The following is a 25,718-nucleotide window of genomic DNA, read 5'->3' as shown; positions in this document are numbered from 1 at the left end:
ACAAGGTCTACCTGTCAGGAGTCAAAGCAGGAACAGCACAATGGGGTGTAGGGCTTTACATCAGGAAAGAAATGGAACCCAGCATAGTTGCAATAAGGTATGTAAATGAACGACTGATGTGGATAGATTTGACAGTGTCTAGCAAGAAAATTAGGATTGTGTCAGTATATTCGCATTGTGAAGGGACAGATCAAGATAAGATGGATAGTTTTTATGAGGCACTCAGTGATGTAGTTGTTAGAGTAAAGGACAAGGGCAGTGTTCTGCTCATGGGTGATTTTAATGCCAGGATTGGAAATCGAACAGAAGAGTATGAAAAGGTTATGGGTAAATTTGGAGAGGATATGGAAGCCAACAGGAACAGGAAACAACTCTTGGATTTCTGTGCCAGTATGGGCCTAGTAATCACAAACTCCTTTTTTAAACATAAGTACATTCACCAGTATACTTGGGAAGGCAGGGGAACCAGATCTGTCACTGACTATATAATAACAGATCAGGAATTCAGGAAGGCTGTGAGGGACACACGTGTATTCAGGCGATTCTTTGGTGACACTGATCATTATTTAATCTGCAGTGAAATTGGGACTGTGAGGCCGAAAGTGCAGGAGGTCAGCTCCATATGTAGGAGGATAAAAGTGGAGAAACTTCAGGATAAGGAAATTAGGCACAAGTACATAACAGCGATCTCAGAAAGGTACCAGTTAGTTGAATGTAGTCAATTACAGTCATTGGAAAAGGAATGGACAAGGTACAGGGACACAGTACTAGAAGTGGCTAAAGAATGTCTTGGAACAGTAGTGTGTAAAAGTAGGATGAAGCGAACAGCTTGGTGGAATGACACAGTCAAGGCAGCCTGTAAAAGGAAAAAGAAGGTGTATCAAAAATGGCTACATACTAGAACTCAGGTAGACAGAGAAAGTTACGTTGAAGAAAGAAACAAAGCCAAACAGATAATTACAGCATCCAAGAAGAAATCTTGGGAAGACTTTGGAAACAGGTTGGAGACAATGGGTCAAGCTGCTGGAAAACCATTCTGGAGTGTAATTAGCAGTCTTCAAAAGGGAGGTAAGAAGGAAATGACAAGTATTTTGGACAGGTCAGGAAAACTGCTGGTGAATCCTGTGGATGCCTTGGGCAGATGGAGTGAATATTTTAAAGAGTTTCTCAATGTAGGTGAAAATGCAATCAGTAATGTTTCATATTTCGAGGTAGAATGGGATAGGAATGATGATGGAAATAGGATCACATTTGAGGAAATTGAGAAAATGGTCAATATATTGCAGTGCAACAAAGCAGCTGGGGTGGATGAAATTAAGTCGGAACTCATCAAATACAGTGGAATGTCAGGTCTTAAATAGCTACACAGGATAATTGAAATGGTGTGGGAGTCGGGACAGGTTCCATCAGACTGGACAAAAGCAGTAATCACGCCAATCTTTAAACATGGAAACAGAAAAGATTGTAACAACTACAGAGGTATCTCTTTAATCAGCGTTGTGCGTAAAATCTTCTCAGGTATTGTTGAAAGGAAAGTGCGAGTATTAGTTGAGGACCAATTGGAAGAAAATCAGTGAGGGTTCAGGCCTCTTAGAGGTTGTCAGGACCAGATCTTTAGCTCATAGCAAACAATGGAGAAGTGTTATGAGTGGAACAGGGAATTGTATCTATGCTTTATAGATCTAGAAAAGGCAAATGACCGGGTTCCTAGGAGGAAGTTATTGTCTGTACTACGAGATTATGGAATGGGAGGCAAACTTTTGCAAGCAATTAAAGGTCTTTACATGGATAGTCAGGCAGCAGTTAGAGTTGACGGTAAATTGAGTTCATGGTTCAGAGTAGTTTCAGGGGTAAGACAAGGTTGCAACCTGTCTCCAGTGTTGTTCATATTATTTATGGATCATATGTTGAAAACAATAGACTGGCTGGGTGAAATTAAGATATGTGAACACAAAATAAGCAGTCTTGCATATGCAGATGACTTAGTTGTGATGGCAGATTCGATTGAAAGTTTGCAAAGTAATATTTCAGAGCTAGGTCAGAAATGTAAGGACTATGGTATGAAGATTACCATCTCCAAAACGAAAGTAATGCCAGTGGGAAAGAAATATAAATGGATTGAGAGCAAAATAGGAGGAACAAAGTTAGAACAGATGGACGGTTTCAAGTACTTAGGATGCATATTCTCACAGGATGGCAACATAGTGAAAGAACTGGAAGCAAGGTGTAGCAAATCTAATGCAGTGAGCGCTCAGCTACGATCTATTCCCTTCTGCAAAAAGGAAGTCAGTACCAAGACTAAGTTATCTGTGCACCGTTCAATCTTTCGACCAACTTTGTTGTATGGGAGCGAAAGCTGGGTGGATTCAGGTTACCTTATCAACAAGGTTGAAGTTACGGATATGAAAGTAGCTAGGATGATTGCAGGTACTAGTAGATGGGAACAATGGCAGGAGGGTGTCAGCAATGAGTAAATCAAAGAAAAACTGGGAATGAACTCTATAGATGTAGCAGTAAGGGCGAACAGGCTTAGATGGTGGGGTCATGTTACACGCATGGGAGAAGCATGGTTACACAAGAGACTCATGGGTTCAGCAGTAGAGGGTAGGAGGAGTCGGGGCAGACCAAGGAGAAGGTACCTGGATTCGGTTAAGAATGATTTTGAAGTAATAGGTTTAACATCAGAAGAGGCACCAATGTTAGCACTGAATAGGGGATCATGGAGGAATTTTATAAGGGGGGCTATGCTCCAGACTGAACGCTGAAAGGCATAATCAGTCTTAAATGATGATGATGATGATGATGATGATTGGCATGGTCTTTGGGCCCACAGCGTATTAGCAAAAATATTGGCAGTGCTCATTCTCATGACCTAGCTGACACACTGACACACTAGCACAAATAAGAAGTACATTGTACTCCTTACTTTTAAAATATTCCGATTAACCTAAATCCATAACGTAACATAGCTATTGTTTCAGCAAAATGACCATGAAAAATTTAACTCTCCCTCTATCTACCTTCCCCCTTCTATTTTTCTTTCTCTTTTTCCACCTGCCTCCTCACACTCTGTCCCTCGGCCACCTGGCTCTTCGCATCCTGTATCTCTTCTACTTGCCACCTCACAACCTACATCTCTTCAATTTACCTCTTCACAGCCTGTCCCTCTTCCACCTGCCTCCCCACACCCCCTCTGCCTTACAAATAAGATTTCATGATAAATCTTAGGAACAAGTAGTGTATATTTAGCACAGATTCTTTCACCAAACCTACACTGTTAATTATCTTGGGCCTTAGTGAACCTTTCCCCACAGCTTTTGTTCTTTTGCCATAGTGGAAGTTATGTTTCCCAATTATGACATTTTTATTAACAGCTGAAAAATAGTATTCATCTGGAAAAATGTGATGAGGTGTCCCTTAGTCCACAGTAAGTTATCATTAATCGTTATTATTATTATTCATGTGCCACAGGAAGCACTCATTCTAGCAGCACCTGATTCCTTTGCTGTCTTTTAACTTTTCCCTTTTCAGGGCAATTTCTCAATATGTAACTGACTGTGTGACGTTTATAACAATCATTAAGTTTTTTTTTTTTTTTGTTTCAGTACTTTCATTTCCTTCTGTCCTTTGGCACACATGACATTCCTCAGCATCTTTAATTACCACAACTAGCTGTCAAGTACACTGTAGAACGTGTATCCCATTTGTCTGGAAATCCAGAAACAATAGTCATTGCTAGAGCTTCATCTTCAATTTCATCAACAATGTTCACTAGATCCACTACAGTTTTGCTTACAAGTCCAACATAATTCCCAACAGATTCATAATTCAGTTTTAGTCACTATAATTCCTGTCTCAACAGCACAATAAGAAACTTGCTATCTTTTGGAGCGCAAAATTTTTTAATTTCTTATCATACCGTCTTTCGATTTGTCAAATTTCACAATTGGATTTGCTGCTTGTCACATATGGAAAATACACTCTAAGATAAAAATAATATAGCACCATGAAGAAATTATGCAAATTGGTTACAAATTAATATTCATAAAGCTATCAACAGAAAACCCAAAACTGTAAACTTTGGTGGCTGATGGATGAATGTGCAGTGCAATTTTTCCAAGAAACTGGCAAAGACAGTAAACAGGTAACATGTCGATACCAGGACGTAATGTCTTTGTGAATTTCATTCTGCTCACTCAGTTGGGCAGTAACATTGCCTCCCAGGCATGCATGAGAACAACATATGCAGATGTCAGTATTTGAGAGAGGATGTGCTGTTTGGGCTCACAGAAGCTGGTTGGAGTAATCAGCAAATCGCTTAACATTTGAATTGGAGTGATGTCACAATTCAACAATGTATACAGGAACAGGTGAAAACTGCATCAAAAAAGAAGTGGTCAACCTAGAGAGATGACAATGCATGGACCAAGTAATCATCAGAGAGACACTAAGAGCCCTGGATTCACCATCCAATGTGCAACTGATACTTCAGTGGTCACAAGGACGATTAATAAATAGTTCACAGAAATGGGTCTGAGCTCACAGTACCCCTTGTGCTGACTACCACAGACCTCTGTACATCAATAAGCTTGTTTGCTTTGGCATTGGACACACTGGGCCTGGAATCTCATTGACGGGAGTAGAACTGTGTTCAGTGATGAGTCCTACTTGGAACTGAGTTCTGATGACCGGCAAAAATGCGTCTGGAGATGCCCTGGACAACCAGGCTGCCACTTCATTCATAGCAGGACCTCTTTGCTTGTATCCATGGCACCCTTACAGCACATCGATACACTGACAATGTTCTACATCCCATTTTGTTGCCCTCAATGGCAGCAAGATAATGACCACCTGCACACGAAGAGAGTTTCCACTGCTTGTCTTCCCGCTTGCCAAACTCTACCATGGTCGGCAAAATCGCCGGCTCTATCCCAAGTTAGGGAGATTTGGAGGATTGTGCACACGGTCCTCCAACCAGTTGCAAGTTTTATGATCCAACATGCCAAATGGACAGAATCTGGCACAATACCCCTGAGGAGGACATAAATAACACTATCAATCAGTGTCAAGCTAAAAAACTGCTTGCACAAAGACAAGAGGTGAACCTACACATTACTAACCTGCTCAATTTCTGAAGCTCTTTCTCTTGAATAAATCATCCCATTTTTGTGATACTGTAATGCTCTTGAATAAATCATCCCATTTTTGTGATACTCTAATGTTTTGTTTGTCTCTACATGTGTATCACATCTATGACTTTCTGTCCCATTCATATAATTCTTTTGTGATGCATTTTTTTTTCATTTTCCTGCATTTATTGTTCTAAATCTACATCTACATCTATACTCCGCAAGCCACCTGACTGTGTGTGGCGGAGGGTACTTTGAATACCTCTATCGGTTCCCCCTCTATTCCAGTCTCGTATTGTTTGTGGAAAGAAAGATTGCCGGTATCCCTCTGTGTGGGCTCTAATCTCTCTGATTTTATCCTCATGGTCTCCTTGCGAGATATACGTAGGAGGGAGCAATATACTGTTTGACTCCTCGGTGAAGGTATGTTCTCGAAACTTCAACAAAAGCCCACACCGAGCTACTGAGCGTCTCTCCTGCAGAGTCTTAGACTGGAGTTTATCTATCATCTCTGTAACGCTTTCGCGATTACTAAATGCGCCTGTAATGAAGCGCGCTGCTCTCCATTGTTGAATTGTGACATCGCTCCAATTCAAATGTTGCGGAGTAGCACCTTATCTTGAAGTGACAAATATGCCTTTTGATCAGCAATTGATGCACCTTCACCAGTTTCCATCTCGCCAGGCTCAATTGCAGTTCGAATACATTATACCATTATACTCATTTTCATAAAATGAGCTAGTTCCCAAACTCTAGTGTGAATGCTGCTTTCTGTCACAAGTTTCTGTGCTCACTGCATCAATCTGCTGTAGGTGAGTGGTTGTCTTTCCTTTATTTCATATCATTGTAAGACAATTTTTTATAATGCAGCTTTTATGCTACTACAACAGATTCTGCCTGGCTTATCCTTCAGTAGTAATCTTAATAATCATATAGGTGAAATTACATTGTGAGTACTTAGGAACCTTAAACTTTTTACATTGTTTGCAAGTTGTAATTCTTTTGTCTCTTGTCCCTCCATTATTTCCACTATACAACTCATGCTCCATTTTAATAACACTCATCAATGTACTGAGAGTCAGGTACGTTTCTTTCGGCACGATGTTGGAGTAAGTTTAAAAATATTCATTATTTTACTTCTACAGAAACTACTTCTTTCCTCCGATTTGTTTCTCCTACTAATCACACATTTCTCACAGACACATTATCACTATATATTTCACCTTTTCCTCAACACAGACATAGGTCCTCCTTCCTTGGTATACCTACCCAATTGCCTACCACACTACATACATTCCTCCTCCTTTTTCTGCACAATGGTGTAGGTCCTCCTTCCTTGGTACACTTGACCTATTCCCTATCATACTAGATACACAGAGTGACTTCGGTTTTACATTCTACGATTTTACGTTTTTAAAAATCCACAAATTTTACATTTCTTCCTTGTAAGGTTTACCTCAGTTCTAGGTTCTTTCTCGACGTCTCAGCTGACTTCATTCTATTTTCTTCCTATTAACATTTGATGTGACTGAACAAGTTGAAAGTGGAATAAAAGACAGAGGGTTCAAACTACACTCCTGGAAATGGAAAAAAGAACACATTGACACCGGTGTGTCAGACCCACCATACTTGCTCCGGACACTGCGAGAGGGCTGTACAAGCAATGATCACATGCACGGCACAGCGGACACACCAGGAACCGCGGTGTTGGCCGTCGAATGGCGCTAGCTGCGCAGCATTTGTGCACCGCCGCCATTAGTGTCAGCCAGTTTGCCGTGGCATACAGAGCTCCATCGCAGTCTTTAACACTGGTAGCATGCCGCGACAGCGTGGACGTGAACCGTAAGTGCAGTTGACGGACTTTGAGCGAGGGCGTATAGTGGGCATGCGGGAGGCCGGGTGGACGTACCGCCGAATTGCTCATCACGTGGGGCGTGAGGTCTCCACAGTACATCGATGTTGTCGCCAGTGGTCGGTGGAAGGTGCACGTGCCCGTCGACCTGGGACCGGACCGCAGCGATGCACGGATGCACGCCAAGACCGTAGGATCCTACGCAGTTCCGTAGGGCACCGCACCACCAATTCCCAGAAAATTAGGGACACTGTTGCTCCTGGGGTATCGGCGAGGACCATTCGCAACCGTCTCCATGAAGCTGGGCTACGGTCCCGCACACCGTTAGGCCGTCTTCCGCTCACGCCCCAACATCGTGCAGCCCGCTTCCAGTGGTGTCGCGACAGGCGTGAATGGAGGGACGAATGGAGACGTGTCGTCTTCAGCGATGAGAGTCGCTTCTGCCTTGGTGCCAATGATGGTCGTATGCGTGTTTGGCGCCGTGCAGGTGAGCGCCACAATTAGGACTGCATACGACCGAGGCACACAGGGCCAACACCCGGCATCATGGTGTGGGGAGTGATCTCCTACACTGGCCGTACACCTCTGGTGATCGTCGAGGGGACACTGAATAGTGCACGGTACATCCAAACCGTCATCGAACCCATCGTTCTACCATTCCTAGACCGGCAAGGGAACTTGCTGTTCCAACAGGACATTGCACGTCCGCATGTATCTCGTGCCACCCAACGTGCTCTAGAAGGTGTAAGTCAACTACCCTGGCCAGCAAGATCTCCGGATCTGTCCCCCATTGAGCATGTTTGGGACTGGATGAAGCGTCGTCTCACGCGGTCTGCACGTCCAGCACGAACGCTGGTCCAACTGAGGTGCCAGGTGGAAATGGCATGGCAAGCCGTTCCACAGGACTACATCCAGCATCTCTACGATCGTCTCCATGGGAGAATAGCAGCCTGCATTGCTGCGAAAGGTGGATATACACTGTACTAGTGCCGACTTGATCATGTGATGTATCTGACCCCAGGAATGTGTCAATAAAATTTCCCCTTCCTGGGACAATGAATTCACGGTGTTCTTATTTCAATTTCCAGGAGTGTATATGTGGTGATGGAGTTAAGGACATATTTTAGGCCATTGTGGAGAGGGGAGAAGTGAGAGAGGGAATGTTGACGTAATTCACGATCGGTGTTGCCAACACAATTTGCAACATTTAGCTTCACCACGCAATTATGATACAACTACTGCTAGGTTGCAGCAGTAATGGAAAAACAAGACAGTAGACACAAAGTGTTCTGGACTGAACCAATACATGACAAAGGGTCCAGCCAACATCTCTTCTTGTGTCACTTATAACTCAGTCTCATCTTTTCATCTTTTCACATCTATTTAAATTTATTGTATTCAGCAAAAATACCAATCTTCAACCTTTTAAATTCAAACACTGACTCTTGAAGAATAAGCTCGGACAAAGCGGAGGAGACATTGCCCATTTCCATCTAGTGAACTCTTATTGGCTGGCAGCTTGTTAAGTCATCCAACTGTCAGTGCAGCCAGCACACCATACCAACACACATAAAACGAACTCACCTACTGGATGCATGGAAAGGGGGAGTGGCCTTTCAATGTTGGGAGTGCAGATAGGGGTAAAAATATTTTGTGAAATGCTGAAAATATACTTTTCATGCAGACAATGTGCTATGACAGAGATGCCATACAGAAACACAACAAGGATTTTTAAGACTTTCGTGTTCATATCTGATGTGATAAGAGTTGGACAACTACATACCCCACTCACATATATGCTTTGCCCCACACACTCCACTCACTATAGATTGTAGAGATTGGCAGCAGAGATAGAGGTCATGAAGCAAAACTGCAGCACCTGAGCTTTCTTTAAAATTTACATTTTACACAGTGCACATAAATTCACTGAGTCATTTTCTATTGAGCTTGTAATGTCAACTGGGAAGTAAATTCATTTTTTCATGTCTCTGTTTCTCTCATCAAGCCTAAAATATCACTTAAACAGTGGTGAGCATATGAAGTGTGGTTCATAAGAAAAGCATTAAACAATAACCACATTAGTGACAAAGTTTGTCATTAAGCAGATGTCTGCATTTGTGCTTATGGTTTAACTACTCAGCCACTGTGATGTTTTAGATTTAATTCAACATGTCCACAAATTTTTGCTTTTTTCTGGGTGAGCACTAAGGATGATCTCTCAAAAAAATGTGTTTTCAACATATAGCTTGTGGTCGTAACATATCAGAAAATAGCTTCATTACCTTGTACCCAGATACCAGCTTCAATTTTTTGATAAACATTTTCCTAAATTCAACATTTTTCTCAACTTTGCATCTTTTAAGTCTGGACTACACACAAACATAAAACAGGCATTTCACTGTAGTAGGGCACAGCATCCAGTTTAAAAATCATACTTCTCACTCCTACATATATTTACTATGCTGAGATATTGTTACTGTGACTTTAAAAATAAAAACTCATGGTTGCATGGTTTTATCTTATCTGCGCCTTGTAAGTACCTAATTTATACCACCTCAGCTGGCAAACCTTACACATATTTTAATTGCTATTCATTACCATTATGTGATTCATTATAAACCTTGTTATGACACAATTATACCATTTTAGTTGGTATTCATCACCATTGTGTTACTCATTATAAAAATTATATTGCTTAATGTTAATAAATTGTAACTTCGTTGGAGCACTGTACTGATGAGAATAAGTCAAGTAAAGATAAAGACATTCTTATGAATGCAGATTTCACATAATTTTGATATGAATATTGCAATATTTCGACATGCTAACTATTTTGGAAACAAGACAATCAATTGTAAGCCAAACTCTATAATCAGTTTTGTAAAAGCATTGAAATTTTAATTTTAAATACAAATAAATTTGATTGAAACTATGTAAAAAGCAACTTCGTAACTGTTGGATTCTATATATGGAGCAATGGCAGTAGCCATAGGAGGTCAAACGTAACATCATCTTTTATATACTAAACTTGTGTCAGTTTATGATGCAATAAACCTGCTTTAAAAGTATTATGATTGTTTCAGTTATATTATTTATTTGATTAATCAGTAAAAATCATCTGACACACTTATAAGTGGACACAGATATTGGGTGAAATAGGAGCAAATCTGAGTTACACACATTATTTAAGGCTGTGATTACCAGCAAGTCAAATATTTAAACTGTAGCCATGAAAGCTCATTATGTTTGAAGTTGTTTGTCTCTAAACTGATGTTAACTGTCTTTGGGCTCCCCAAGTCCAATTTTCTGTGACTGTCTAGAAGGGTAACATCACATAACAGTGAATACTACTCTAAAATGCTTCAACATAAACTGTAACTCCTAAAGAGGTGATACAGGTGAGCAGCAATGCCCACCTTCAAACCACACAGAAACTAAGAAACACGTGATATCTATATCGCAGTGCTGACCTTAAACCATCTGATTTTCATACTGCACCTATAGTCCGAGCCATGAAGAATGGTGGTTCACACAGGTTGAGAAATGGATGGTGACTGAACTGTTGCCGGTCCCAAGTGACATCTGGTATGTGCATCATGTGCTCTGTGCTTGATGTGAGCATGTATCAGGCAAATTATCTCTCTCACTTACTTGTGTAGAGTTTGTCACTTACCACCACCATCAGTGTTGATAACTCACAACAAATGAAATAAAAATTCGCTAAACAACTCACTACCATCACATTTAATGCTTGCATTGGGTATGACATTCATAGCAGAGCGCTCAGAATACTACTGAATGTGCACTGGCTGTTGGAGAATATGTGACACAGGTGCACAGAACAAGCTTAAACTCGAATGTCATCATCTGTGACTCCAACTATAGTTCAAGATAAAATGCCATCAAGCAAGGGTACACCAGTGGTGCACGCATCACGGCAAGAATTCATGATCCAGGAACCTAAAGGGGCAACAGAATAAAACCCTAAATAGTTCAGTGTGTACATTGAAAAAGTGTATTTTTTTCCCTCGTTAACTGTCGAAAGCATCTTGTATTCCAATCTGCTCCTCAATGATATAACTCCCAATAAAAAGAAGCATCAGTAACTATTAATGACTCCTAACATTTCATTCTGTGTATCCTGGTTGGGCAGTGTTCACTGACTGTTGAAGTCTGCTGCTGTTGTACCATTTTATGACAATAGTATTATACGTGTCTATGCTGGATAATATGAATAACCTCACCAATATATGCCATACCACAGAGACATAGCATATTGTATACAGTAGACTTCATTAGCCCTGGAAAGTAATAGGGTCAAGTAGGCATGCAATCTTGTCAGGCAGGCAAAACATCTTATTGTGAAATGTATTTAAAATTCTCTCAATTTATTGTGAATGGTCTTTGTCCCATAAATCCAAACACTTCCACATCACAGATTATATGACTGTGTATTTGATACTTCAATACTGTATCAAGTTGCATATCTGATAGTAAACCACTGTTTTCTTTGTGCTAGGTTCTTCACTAAAAGTTTTCATGCTCATTTTTGGTAAATAAACCTGTAAATTAAGAAGTAAACATCAGCAGACTATCTTTGACATTTATACCAGTATCTGAGGAACTGCAACAATGTCTGCGGCAATATATAAAAACAATAGTTTGAGAAGCAATTTAATTATGTGTGATACCTGATTTACTTTGATAACGATCACGGCTTAAAGCTTAGAGGACAGAGTAATCACAGTGCACTTTAGATTAAGTTAAACTTGCTGTGCTGGGTTATAATCCAAGTATTAGGAACTGTGGTGTAACATATCAATTTCATAAATCAATGTGTTAACCAATGTCTACCTGGCTGACAAATGATGATCACCACAATGAAAATATTTCTACTATTAATTATGGTAGTTCAGATCCACAAGCCATTAAAAAATTTATTGCGATTTGTGCATGTACTCTACTATGTCTCTTCAAGACAGGGCAGTACTGTAAGTTTTTGCTACACTTTGCGGTACCTGCTGTTGGGGCAGTTACTCTATCCAGTCACATCCAGGCTATGAGAAGTGAGGTATGCTATCAAACAGCGCCCTCCATAACAATGCGAGTGACATCGTGGAAGAAAAGAGGTTTGAATTCTGTTTAATCAAGACTGAAAAGTCACACATTAAAGTTACGCAAAGCACACATCATGCTATTGCTCATGTATGTATTCATTCTTACGAAGTGTTCTCTCATTGTATTTGAAGGAGCAATACAACTGGGTTTAATAAGTAGTGCTTTGTTATTTGGTAGAAAGTTAAAAGTAGATAAGAGATTTAAAATTTCTAGCACACAAACAATTTCATGTAGATGATGCCATTTATAAAAAGAGTTACATGGTTATTCTGAACATTAAATCAAGAATCAGCACTTCAGAATTAAAAAGTAATGGTGATTGCGAGCTAAACACACTATTTCAGGCAAGGTAACACTTCTCAAACTGAAATTCTACAACACACTTAATTCTCATACATACTACCATCATATCCAGAATTTTGTAATATCCAACAAAACATAAAATCTGGAAATTCATTTTAGAGAAAAGTAAACACTAAATTGCAAGTTAAGCATCAAAACAACTGCTGTGGTCAAGTTCCTTGCGCTGTCAAAAACAAATGATGAATTCAATTTTTACAGTTACTCATCATTCCAAATAAACAGAAATATTACATTAGAATTACCAACATCTGATTTCTATTTAGCATAAATCTGAACATTTATTAGTGACCTGCATAAAAAAATTAGTTACAACGACCTTAGAATAAGTGTGCCATGTTTGTCACTGAAAGTCCGAAAAAACAGTGTTTTAGTCCAAGAAAACAGTGGTTTGATAGAGATCGTGAGTTACAGACATGTTACATACACTGTTATGATGGTACGGTGTTGCGCCAAGATTAGTTGCAACTTTCATGAAGTCTGTAAAATATGTTGAGCAATAAACTCAGCACCTCATTGAAATAGATCACCAGCTTTTTATTGATGACAAACTGAATCCATTTTTATCTTAGCTGCAAAGCTGAGACTATGTGTCTGGAGAAGATAACTATGCAGTTCTGACATCTACAAGACCTTCAAGAACAAAGATGAGTAGTCCGTGATCTCGTTTTTCTTGAAAAATATCCGAGTTGGCAGAGACGAACTCATGTCAGGCACAGCACAGGCTAATTCCAGTCAAGATTTCAAGTAACAGTCACAATACAATGATTGGCAGCTCACTGAATGGAGTCCAATGAGTAAGCCCTCGTGTTACTGAACCTCATCAACCTGACTAGCTCTATTAGGTAAGGGCTTCATCAACCACTACATAGAACTCACGGTTATACCATAGAAAGTCACTCATATCATATCCCACACTCATCAACTGACACAGCACTATCACAAAACATCATCAATTTACATGCTCTTTAACATGACTCTGTATCAGACAAAAACACTCCCATACCAGTTCCTTTCCACAATACTGGCAGGGCTACCATGAGTGCACCAAATGTACAGACAAGCTGAATAACTCCCCAGGCTCAACTGTGACTCATTAACAGACATGACACTAGTAAAGGATGAGCCAGACAGTAGGGGATTTTACTTTATTATATGAGCTTCCTAGCGGTAACTTCAATTTTCCATTGCGGCCAAGCCACGGCCGGCAGTGTTAGCTGCCTGTAAGTTCTTTCGTCCCACGGTCTAGTAACAGGAAATCATCACAGAGGAAGAGCACCTTGATCACACGCCTCCCCCATGTGCTTACGAGGTAATGCCGTTCCAGGCATCGCTTAGCAGGCAACGCTTTGGGAAGTTCCATTGCCACCCCTGCGGGTTTCTCGGTCCCGACCAATCAGGGCCAAGGAAGTCACGTGGTGTGTCAAATATACCCGGCTGCCCGTCACCGGGCCTGCTCTCTTCTGCTCTTGTCTTCTCACTCTCTTAGACACAAGCCCTGTAGCTGTGAACATCTCTCGCTTCTCCTGGTGCTGCAGCGCTGGAGACTTAGTTTTAGCAGCTGGCATGCCGCTTGGACTGGCCCGACTGGCTGACGCTAACTTTCGTTAGCTTCGTGAACTATATTTCGCCAAATTCTACACTCTGGCTCACCCTCACATCCCTAGGCCTAGCTATGTGATCCTTTTTAACATTCTTTTGCCAATAAATGGCCTTTGATTAAATATTATCTTAATTCCATAAGCCATCCTGTACAACTGGTGTCAGAAGTGCGGATCCGTTTCGGTAGCGACTTTGTCGCTACATTAAATTCTTTCGGCAAGACACCATGCACGTTGCGCATGGAATGCGCCAACCGGCTGCCACATTTGCTCCACATGGCCCATGGATGCTCCAGTAAACATGCACAGAGTGCATGCTGCAGCAAGGCAGCCCACACTAGCCAGCCACGTGAGCCGGAAGCTGCCGTGCTGCCCATTGCCTGAGTTCAAGGGGCCAGCAAAGCGTGACCCTCTGGGCCGCTGTTATCCGTCACTGCGCCAGCTGCCTCCAGTACGATGCCACACTACCCACCGCCGCCTGCCACTGTTGCCGATACACCAGGGGCCTGCTGCCATCGCAAACCGGCCGGGCCAGCGCCTTCTGCCGCCAACACATTTGCCGCCACCCGAGGGTCTAGATGCCGCAGCCGCCCGCAGCCACCCGCTGGTCGCCACTCCATCACGCTGTCACCGCCACCAATGCGTCATGCTGACTCCACTATTATGTAAGTCGCTGCGATGCTTCCAACATTAACTTTGTCGATTGTCCGCCGCTGGGTTAAGAAACTTTGTGGCCATACTTTTTTGTAACAATTTTTTTATCACTAGTGTCCCTTAAATTTGTAAACATGCCTATGGGAACACGAGCGACGGAACGGGATACTCCCGCAGAGGCACTAGCCTTGCAAGACCTGCTCAAGGCCATAAATGCACAAATGTGCCAATTATTTGCACAAAATCAGCAGCTCCTTCAACAAAACCGTGTCTTGAAACACACACTGGAAGCTAGTGTGCGAACTTCCATTCCTCTGGCTAGCTCCATCCCTGTGACAAATGCTCGAACAGTGGCAACTAACACCAATTCTGTCTCCAATGCAAATGCCACAATTTCTGCTAACATGGCGACTGTAAGCAATTTTCCTGTGGCTGATTTCATTCCCACCTTTTATGGGAAGAACCACGAAAATGTGGCTTTGTTCCTACAGAATATTCGCGATGTGGGTGGCACGTGTGCCTGGCCGGATGATCTAATGGTCAATGTAGCCAGACTGTAGGCCATACTAATAATGTTTGCCCCATAAAGTCACTATTTTCTCACCAAATGTGTGGCCACCACCACTAGATCCAACATGACTTGTAATTAACTGGAAAAGTCCTCCATGTAGCAAGAGAATTAATTGATGGAAAACACAGTCATTACTATACATTTATTTAAGTTGTGCATATTAGTTATAAGTAGACATAAGAATTGGCAACCATTGGTAATTGATAATTGATGATGTCATATGTTAATGGAAGTGATTGAAGTTTTGTAAGCATTTTGTTTTGTGTCATTTAATGTCTCCAGTAATGATATCGTAGCAGTTGAGAATTAAAAACACAAATGTTCTTTAATCATGGAATTAATTGGAAAGTTGTAATTGCCAACAGAACGCGCTGAACTGAGAATCAGTTAATCGTGTATATGTCAAAGGGATTCACACTTCACCTGTTGATTCAGTGAATAGTGCACAAACACAGCTGTTAAAGCTTTACCATAAGAACATGATAGTAATACGCCTACATAACTGCCAGCAGATCAGTGGCTACATGCTGCCATCTACCTGTCATTTGTATTACGCCCCATTACATGTGTGGTTTTGCTAAATAATCATACAATGGTAATAGCAAGAATATGTATGTCCAAGTCAAACAACAAATATGTTACTCTAAAGTAAAAGGAGTCTTCCTCAAGTGCTATTTTACTGTTTTCATAATATGATGTTGAACATACCATGCACTTCTGTATATTAAATGCCACAAAAGGAGTCGTGTAAATACCGCCGCTGTTGTCTACAGTTGCTCACATGTGGTGAGTTCCCCTCCTCCCTGCCAGCTGGTGATGCAGCCCCCTTCCCTTCCCCCCTGAGCACCGAGTGGGCGGCCATTGGAGTTCCCCCTTCCCCTACCAACCGCCTCCGTCTCTGGCACAGGCAGCCCCGCGACGCCGCCATCCTTCGCCACACCCGCCAAGTGCTCCATTACGCTGATTCAGCTCCACGCGACACCTTCGTACATTTTACACTGCAGTTTAAACAGCAAACCTAAAGGGATAGTTATAGAAATAAATTCACCAGCTTAATATTGCCCTACAGATTTTACTAGTCTTATCTAAAGATGGAAATCTATTTGCGTTGTCTATTTGAGTTTTCAGTAAGGAACAAAATCGTGAGAGAGAAGTTTTTCCTCATAAACAACGTCTATACCACCATCAGGATTAGTAAACATTGGAATTTCAGATCGATCTCCGGCTATGTCATATTACAACCATGGAAAATAAACGGATCTATATGTCGTCATGCAAGTTGGCCCTCGCCGTGGTGTCCTGTTAATGACTGCTATGTGGGAAACGCGTTAACCAATGAGTTGGGTTTGGAATGACATTGCTAAATACAGTTTATATAGATGCATAAAACCTACCAGTTACCTAAATCTTAGAAGGACAGAGTATCTAAACGAACAAATGAGTCATGATCGTTTTGCGAATTTTAACGATTGAGTTATCTGAGTTCCCTGAAAACATCCTCAATGTATAACTGTCGTGAACAAAATAAGCTAACTCTGGAAGGAAATTTTGTGTCTTACCGAGGAACTAAACTCCATGTGTAGCAAGAGAACAGACCCCGCGTGAACGCCAGTACTACCGCCAAGCCACTTGAAACCGCACGCAGCTGTACTGTTAGCTGTGCTGTCAGCAACTTACAATATCACTAGCGCGATGCGTGTCACGCCTTAGTGCCTCAAGCTGCATTGAATCTCAACACAGAATTCTTAACCATTATTTAATGACTCTTTTAATAACTTAAGGCACATTTTCAATACCAAGGAACTTACTTTCCTTCCTATATACTTTACACATGACAATTGGACTCTAATTTTATTAAAAACAAAAGTGCTGACACATAAGTCATATTGACATCTTCGAGATGCAACTAACTTCGTCGAGCTGCCAATGTTGATTATATGGAAGCAGGTAGGCGAGAGAATTAACAAAAGGAGCAACAATCATACCCTTGAACGATTGATTGGGAGACTGATAATCACCAATATTTGCAAATAAAAATCAACACGGGAAACAGCATATCACATGTTTAATAATTATTGGTCTGTTCACTGAAGGAGACATAAAACCACTTTTCATCAGAATCTTGTTAAAGGAAGTATTAACGTGACATTACACTATTCCGCAGCATTACACATAACATTGCCATGACTTCTCGACAGTTATCTTGTAGGTAGAAGTACTATCAGTTGGTATGAAAAAAAAAAAAAAAAACTAGAGCATAAGGGAATAACAGAGAATACTTACAACTTATTTTGCTACGAAATGTAACTGGAGACTAAAGGAATTTTGTGTAAAGGAAATGAAATTTTGTTTCTGTCTCAGTTTTGCCACCGCTTGCATCACTATGAGGAGTTGCTAATTACTTATGTCTAATTACTTGTGCCCAAGTACTTATGTCAATGTATTATTTTTACTATTGTTCATTTTGTCCATGTCTCATTTATGCTACTATCAAATGTTTAGAGAGTTTTAGCTAGAGTCTGCCAGCACCAGTAATTTAGTATTTGTATCAACCTAGTTTTTACATGTGTCATTGTGTTACTAGAATTATGAGGATGATCATTTTTGTCGGATTTCGAGTATGCTAGAATAAGTTTGGGAGTATTGCCAGTGTTTAACAGTAATGAAGCCTTAGGTAAGAAATTATTTTGGAAGGGTAATTTAAGAGGTAACCATGTTTTATTTCTTTTGTATTTGAATGTTTATCTGGAGGAAAATACCACATCCCTACCCCCGCGATAGGTAACATAAACAGAGTAAATCATGCCCCCAGAACGAGCAAGCTTTAGCCATCTACTTATTCTGTTGGATGAACAAGAGAACCACACCCGCAGGGGCACGTACCTTACATGAGGTGAATGGTGATAGCACGGAGCCCTAGCCGTCTGTGCCATCTTCTCTTTTCAGTTTTACAGCATAGTCCATCCTACCCACTTTCATCTTTCCTCTCTCAACAGAACAACACAGGAAGAGTTGTACACCACCCGTGAGGGCTCGTACCTTATGTGATGCAGCTGGCACCTGAGCGGACCGTTAGCTGTCTAAAGTCATTCGTTCACATTTCGGTTTCGCGGCCTAGACTATCCTAACCACTTTCATCTGTCAACTTTCAACAGAACAGCACCTTAGGGAGTTTATTATCCGGGAGTATCCTAACACAAAACTATTCAGTTCAGATGAACTAACACAGTTAGACCTTAATCTTTCATGTCGAAGAAGAGTTCACAAGAACAGTGTTCCATGCTCTCTGGCAACAGCTGATCAGGCACCATCAGACGCGAACTGCGTCTAGCCCACAGCTAAACCGCCATTGAGCGGAAATCTCCGTTCAAAACTTGAGCCTTCTTCGACAATGATTTTCTGTTTTATTTTCTTAAGGAATACCGACTACTGAAGTAGTAGCACTTAACTTTATGACATGACTCAGGACACTATGATATAACCAAGGATAGAAGGAGGTTTTAGCAACTACCAAGGTCCGAGGAGGCCAGTAATAGAGACGGCGAGTTTAGTTGCAAAATGTTGAGAGGATAAAGATGGCGAATTTGGTTGTATAGTAAAGTATATACATAGAGATGTCGAGTTTTAGGAAGAAGTACGCAGGAGCTATCTTGGAGTCGCGGCATTGTCAAATACACAGTTAAGTAGGCGATACTGTCCTGTCACTGATGCGCCATGCACTATACCTCCATAAAGGACAAGTCCTTCATAAATTACACTCAATGTACTCTTTTCTAATTCAAATCCTTACGCTTTCTGTTTCCACTATGTAAATATCTAACAATAGCGTTGACATCCAACGACACAACCTACGCCCCACCTGCACCAAACTGGTGTCATTTTTCTTTGTCATTCTAACTTTATCATGTTTAGCAAATTTAAACAGAACCTACTGTAACAACACATCCAGTGTGATGTCACGCGTAATCCCACTTCTGTTTTGTTGGTCATCAGTGAATAAACCATATCAACCACGCACATCTATTCCCCTTTTGTGACATTAATATTCGTCACTCTCACTTTAAAGCACATAAATACACTCACTGGGCGCAACAGCCCAAAGAACATGAGGAGAGAGTGTAAAGTACAGACAGCACAGTGAACAGGGTTGAAAGCTTCATCTCTCTCTCGCTATTAAACCTGATAATTGCTTCCTACGCTGCGCACATGCGCACTGTGTGCATGTGGCATTTGACAGTCGTAGCCACCTCGGCTTCGCTTCTCATCTACCACGTGCTGCTCTGACACAACGTGGTCCTGAAGTTATGTGCCGCGTGCATTTCTGACTTAGCATGAGATTTGGCCTTGCAGCCAGCTGCAAGTCTGGCATAGCTCCTGCGCGCCACCCAGACTTAGCGTAGTCTTGAAGTCATCTGTAGCGTGCCGCTCTGTCGTAGCTGCTGCACTCTCACCCACCTTACTAAAGATACCATGACGTTACACACTAGCCTTACCTTGTTACAACTGTTCTTATTGTGATATTATTACGCCACTAATAACCTTCCATGCCACTATGGCTTACTCAATATTCGCGCTCATCTACCTATGTTTTTTATACCTGGAAGCTCACTCATGATTCCCTTGTCAGCTAACTTGCCGGTTTTGTCTAATGTATCAAATGATCACCTCCTATCATTAATTGATGACCTGCTAAAACATGAAAAAGGACAAATTTCTTACATTCGCCTGTTAGCACACCTAAATGAATGGCGAATGGCCATTAAACTACATACAACCATTGTACCCAGCGCCACGATAACCCTGGTCACTGTTATTCTTATTATTGTACTGATATGGACCCAAGAGTAAACAAGAACCTATCAGGCATGTGCCCTCCCTTAGTTTTAAGAGTGCAATTCTGATATCAAGTTATGTGGGAAAACTAGTGTAGTGTAGCGAAAGTGTTCTCTTAGTGATAACTCCCTTTCTAAATGTGTTTGACACTTGTGGACCTGCCCTCATACCCCACATCACAGTTCCAGTGCACAGGCTTGGCCACAGCCAAACCCCCTTCCCGCCAGCAGCCTGTGCACTGCCCGCTGATGACAACACAACATGCCGCCTCATGCCACTCGCACCCACAGTGACTAATCAGTGGTGATATATTTACATTTCCAACTTATTTAAGCAAAAAAAAGACACTTTTACTTCATCCTAACAACAAGAACACTTGGCATGTTTACCTCATTCACACTGCCATGTTTCATTAATGTAATTTTGTTTTGATATTTTAAGATGTTTTGATGTTTTATGATAATTCTTGTATACACATAATATTGTTGGCATGTGTAAGTCCATTTGCGACCCTTAGGAGGTCTTTAGAGTCTCTACACCATCCCATAGGTTAAGACCCCTGCCGTCTTCCGTGAGGGCCATTCTTAATCAAGTTATGTTTACTTTGTTTTGCAAAGAACAATTGATTACATTTAAATAATAATTACATTGAGCAAATTCACATACGTTCTCCGTTCCCATGTAAGGGGGAGGAGTGTAAAGGATCAGCCAGACAGTAGGGTATTTTACTTTATTATATGAGCTTCCAAATGGTAACTTCATTTTTCCATTGCGGCCAAGCCACAGCCAGTAGTGTTAGCTGCCTGTAAATTCTTTCGCCCCATGGTCTAGTAACAGTCAGTCAGCACCAATGAAGGACACCTTGATCATGAGCCTGCCTCATGTGCTTACGATGCAAGACTCTGGAAAGTTCCATTGCCGCCCCCGCAGGTTTCTCAGTCCCAATCAATCAGGCAGAAGCCATGTGGAGAGTTGAATATAACTGGCCGCCCATCGCCGGACCCCCTCTCTTGTATTGTTGCTCACCCGCGAGGTGGGCGCGCGCCCTACCCGCGAGGTGGGCGCGCGCCCTGCCCACGAGTTGGACGCGCACCCTGTATAAGTGTAGACCTTCCCACTTCTCCCGGTGCTGCAGCAATGTGGATTAAGTTTTGGCAGACACCAACTTTTATTAGCTTTGCGAACTATGTTTTGCCAAACTCTGCACTCTGGCTTACCCTTGCCTCCCTAGGCCTGGCTATGTGACCCCTTTTTAACATGTTTTTGCCAATAAATGGCCTTTGATTAAATATTATCCTAATCATTCCATAACACCCACCGCCTTCCCATAAGCCCATCCTGTACACACTACTTCAGAGTTCCTGTGTTCATTCATGGTGGGCAAGAAACCACATTCATTAAGTTATGTAGTGGTTTTGTGTAAGGAGAACCCATATGTTCAGTTGACTAGCGTACTGTACAATCTCTCAAAGGTAGAGGCGCAATCAAGCAGGTAGTATGTGACCCAGAGGCTGCTGCAAAGTCTATAATCAAGACAGATGCTGTTCTTCTTGGATGTGTCAGGCACTTATGACAAAATAACTATCTTGGCACAGAGTTGTAGCACACAGCTAACTTTGGTTGCAATGACATTACCCGTTTTCTCCCTCTTGGAATCTTCTTCACGCATGAAATGACAATCGTGGACTACTAAATTTATATATCAGCCATTTTTGTACAGAATGTGGTCAGCCTTAATCCTCAAAAAATATGAACTCACATAATGTCTTCCAAATGTGGTTAATGTGTCATTCCACTTCTAACCTGAATATTATGTGCCAAAGGGCACATAGCACGCAGCCTGAAACATGATACCCAAAACTTCAGTCCACATGAACTCTGGCAGGCACTGGAAATGATATTCCATGTCTACATCCACAACTACACTCTGCAAACAACTGTACAGTGCACAGCAGAGAATACGTCCCACTGTGCAAATTATTAAGGCTTTCTCCTGTTGCATTAACACATAGATTGCAAGTAGAATGCTTACTTAAATGCCTCTATGCACACTGTAATTAGTCTGATCTTGTCCTCGCAAACCCTATGGGAGCGATTTGTAGGAGTTGTAATACTCCCTTTGTCAGAAAAATCCCAGGACAGGTTGTTTTAAAAATAGAAAACAGCACTTACGAAGAACTGATCCTAGATCCTACTGAAGAAGTCGTCTTGGCTATTTATACCCCGCTGCCAATGTTTCTGGAGGTTTGGAAGCAAGTAGCGTGTTGAATGCCTGTGATATCTTGATGAAGCTTTTCTTTCAGTTGCCTTTCCCTCACAAAAACAAGAAAAAATTGCAAAGAGAGGTCTGGCAAATATGGCAAATGTAGGATGTCAATAACAGAATGTCTGGCCCGATACTCTGTAACAGATAAAGCAGTACGATGTCTTGCATTGTCATGCATTAAGAACCAGTCCTGAGAATGTCACAAATCAGGGCAGCGTCGAACTGCTTGTCGCAAACGTTTCAAGACTTTGATGTAAAGAGTTTGGTTCACTGTTGTACTTGTAGGAACATACTCATGGCCATTGCCATAAAAGAAAGTGATGAAAATTGTCTTTGGTTTTCAAAGGTTGTTGTTTGACTTTTTTGCAGCTGGTAATCCAGGAATCCGCCATTCAGCACTTTATTGCTTCATGTGGGGGTCATACTGGGAGCACCAACTTTCTTCCCCAGCAATAATCTTTGCCAGAAACGTGGAATCACATCTGGCTCTATCCAGTAGTTCAGAAAAAAACTATTTCATCTCTTTCTGTCTGTCTGATAGTGCGTGAGGGATGAGTTTTGCATTACGTTTCCCCACTGAGATGCAAACACGCACAACGAAAAGACAATTACACATTGTAGCTATGGGCCAGGTCCTTCTTCAACAAAGATACACCAAGCAAGCGTGCATATCTCATGCATACACAGTCACTACCACCGGCATCTCAGACTGTATGTGACTGTCACGTGCGCTTCAATCTGAACTAGGGCACGGAAGAGGGAGGGATAGCAAGGTGGAGTGAGAGAAGAGAACTACCTAATGGGACGTCCAGGTGCAGCATAGGGAAGTGGGTGTGGGAGGGGTGGTGGGAGTGCTACAGAACTGGAAGATGTAAGATAATGAAATTTCATAGTGTCAACTTGATGACGCAAAGCAGACTATGGAAGTGGTCTGAAAATTCGTAGATGAGATAAACAAACTTATCCCACTGCTCAGTTAAGGAATTTGTTTCAAACTCAACCAATCTGGATTTGAAGAAGAAAAGCACATGAAACGAATCCTGGAAATTAGAGGTAGCAAGAATGTTGTATCATGATCAACCAATATCAATGCATTAACGCACTCGTATACAATTATTTCAAATGTTAATCTAGATGGTAAACTGGCTGTAAAATTATTTATTGTGCTGTGAGAAGTTGGAGGTGATCTAACCCCTATGATTCTTTCTCATGTGAAGGATCTTGCAAGTGCAGTGGGTAAGATTTATGTCACAACAAGCAAGAGTGGAAAATGGGTGTAAGAGAACTACAACTATGGTATGAGCACTGCTTTTGGCCAATAGCTGGTCAAAATGACTTGCTTTTGTTTGATTCCTGGTCTGCATATAAATATCATACTCTTTTACAGCAAAATATCCCTCCTAAAAAGTGTGTGCACTGCAATTTGTATCACCTGGAACCACTGGACAAACTCAGCGTACGGATTTTTGTTTTTTCGGTGCCTATAAAACATTTTATCACACCTTATAGTATAGCCAGTTCACAATAAATTCATGACAGACTGTTTTATATTTGGTTGCACAGAGTCGATACCGAGCAGCTGAATGAATTGAGCAGTTTGTAGCTCCCAAACAGTTGACCTTCAAACCTGATGGAGCAAACCCCTGTGAGCACCTGTAGTGCCTCAAGAATTTTGGGGTAAATTCTAGAGACCCTTGTATGTCCATCGTCTCAAACACGCGTTATTTTAGAGATGAGTGCAGTAAAATATAACTGTGTCTACTGTACCACAATTATGTGTGTGCAAGACGGACGTATATCGGACGGAAGATAGGCACGGGCAGGTAGTCGCCAAGCTCACCTAAGAAGTTACATGTCCAGCTCAAGAAATAAACGCGCCATACTCCGTGCAACGTCACAATTTATTGTGTGAACATTTGATTGTTGTTGAGAGAAGAGATGAGACAATTACTTATTCATTCATTCTCTTACTTTTGTGAGGTCCGGACAATTGTCTTGTTAAACTTGGAGAAATTTCTAGGCTGTATTTATAGAAAATGAATGCGATAGTTTCTGACGGACCAGAAGATGTCGAGTTTACAAAAAATGTTTTAGCTGTATGAAAACTGGTACGTGTGATGAAAATACAGTGAGATTGACTTCAAAGTATTCTTGAGTGTATGGAGTTATTTTAAAAGTATAAAAAAATTCCTCCAAAGTAGCATCTTATCTTCGGATAAGAAGTTGTGCAAGACATCGCAGCTGGCTATCCTGAAAAGAAGATCGGCGAAGGAACTACAAGTAAGTTCCATAGCCAAGGGGGGTGTGAGACTTGCACACCAGTACCACACTGCCACCCTTAATCACCAGGAACCACCAGACACTGTAGCGTGCCATTTTTCATAGTGCAAGTTAATGGTTTGTTTTCTACATTTCTTGAATGCTGACAATGTCCATTTTGTTAAGTTTAATAACAAAATCCCTTTCTGTCAGATCTTAAAAACGAGTCGTGCCTATAAAATAATGGGCTATTGCTGTAAAACATTTTGTTTCAAAAATATACATACTGAGTTATTGTCACCCTCCATTCCCCTATTCCTATAAAGCACCATGTGAATTTTCCATTGATGGGAACAGTGCTGGAAGTCTTTCTTGATTACACATGCATAGACAAGTCACATGGTGCTACGTTAGGCAAAAAAGTGGGTGGTCTAACACTGGGTGCTGTATTTTGCTAGAAGCTTCTTAACAGACAAAGGGTATGAGCTGGTGCGTTGTCTTGCTGCAGAAACTGTGACTTGTTTCTTGTACACTTCAGGTCATTTTTTTCCCTTATTTTCTCAGAGAGGTGGGCAAGAACTTCAAGATGGTAATACTGATAAATACTCTGACCTACAGGAACCCAGTGAAGACATAGAATTCCATGAGTATCGGAAATAAAAGAAAGAAAGAATATTGTAAGTAAAAGAAAGAAAGAAACAATCATAATTGCATTTTTTTGCTCTAACTGAAGTTGTGCCCATCCAACTCATGAGACGGCGATTAATTTCAGGAACATAAGTGAAAGACCAAGATTTGTCACATTTTATCACTCTTTGAAAATTAGGATCATTTTCACTGGTATTCAAAGTGTCAGTAAAATTATTTTCATGTGCTACTTTTTGTTCAACCACGATAATTTTCAGCACCAGGTTCACACACAATTTTCTTACGTTAAATTGATTATGTAAAATTTGCCTTACACATTCTTTGTCAATTCCTACAGTATCAGCAATCAATCAAATACTCAATCAACAGTCAGATTGAATCATATTACGAACTTCTTCAATATTTTCATCTGATTTTCAAAATAAAG

The 25,718-nt window shown here is 41.2% G+C and overlaps 1 protein-coding gene across 1 annotated transcript in view; it reads right to left on the bottom strand.

Annotated features, from left to right (window-relative positions):
- The window catches only part of LOC126267834 (centromere-associated protein E-like), a 536,568-nt gene that overhangs the window by 288,965 nt on the left and 221,885 nt on the right, over positions 1-25,718 (bottom strand). The gene's annotated exons all lie outside the window — the stretch shown is intronic.

This window comes from Schistocerca gregaria, chromosome 4, assembly GCF_023897955.1.
Source record: "Schistocerca gregaria isolate iqSchGreg1 chromosome 4, iqSchGreg1.2, whole genome shotgun sequence".
NCBI classification, from domain to species: Eukaryota; Metazoa; Arthropoda; class Insecta; order Orthoptera; family Acrididae; genus Schistocerca; species Schistocerca gregaria.
This window is presented reverse-complemented; position numbering and strand designations above follow the sequence as displayed.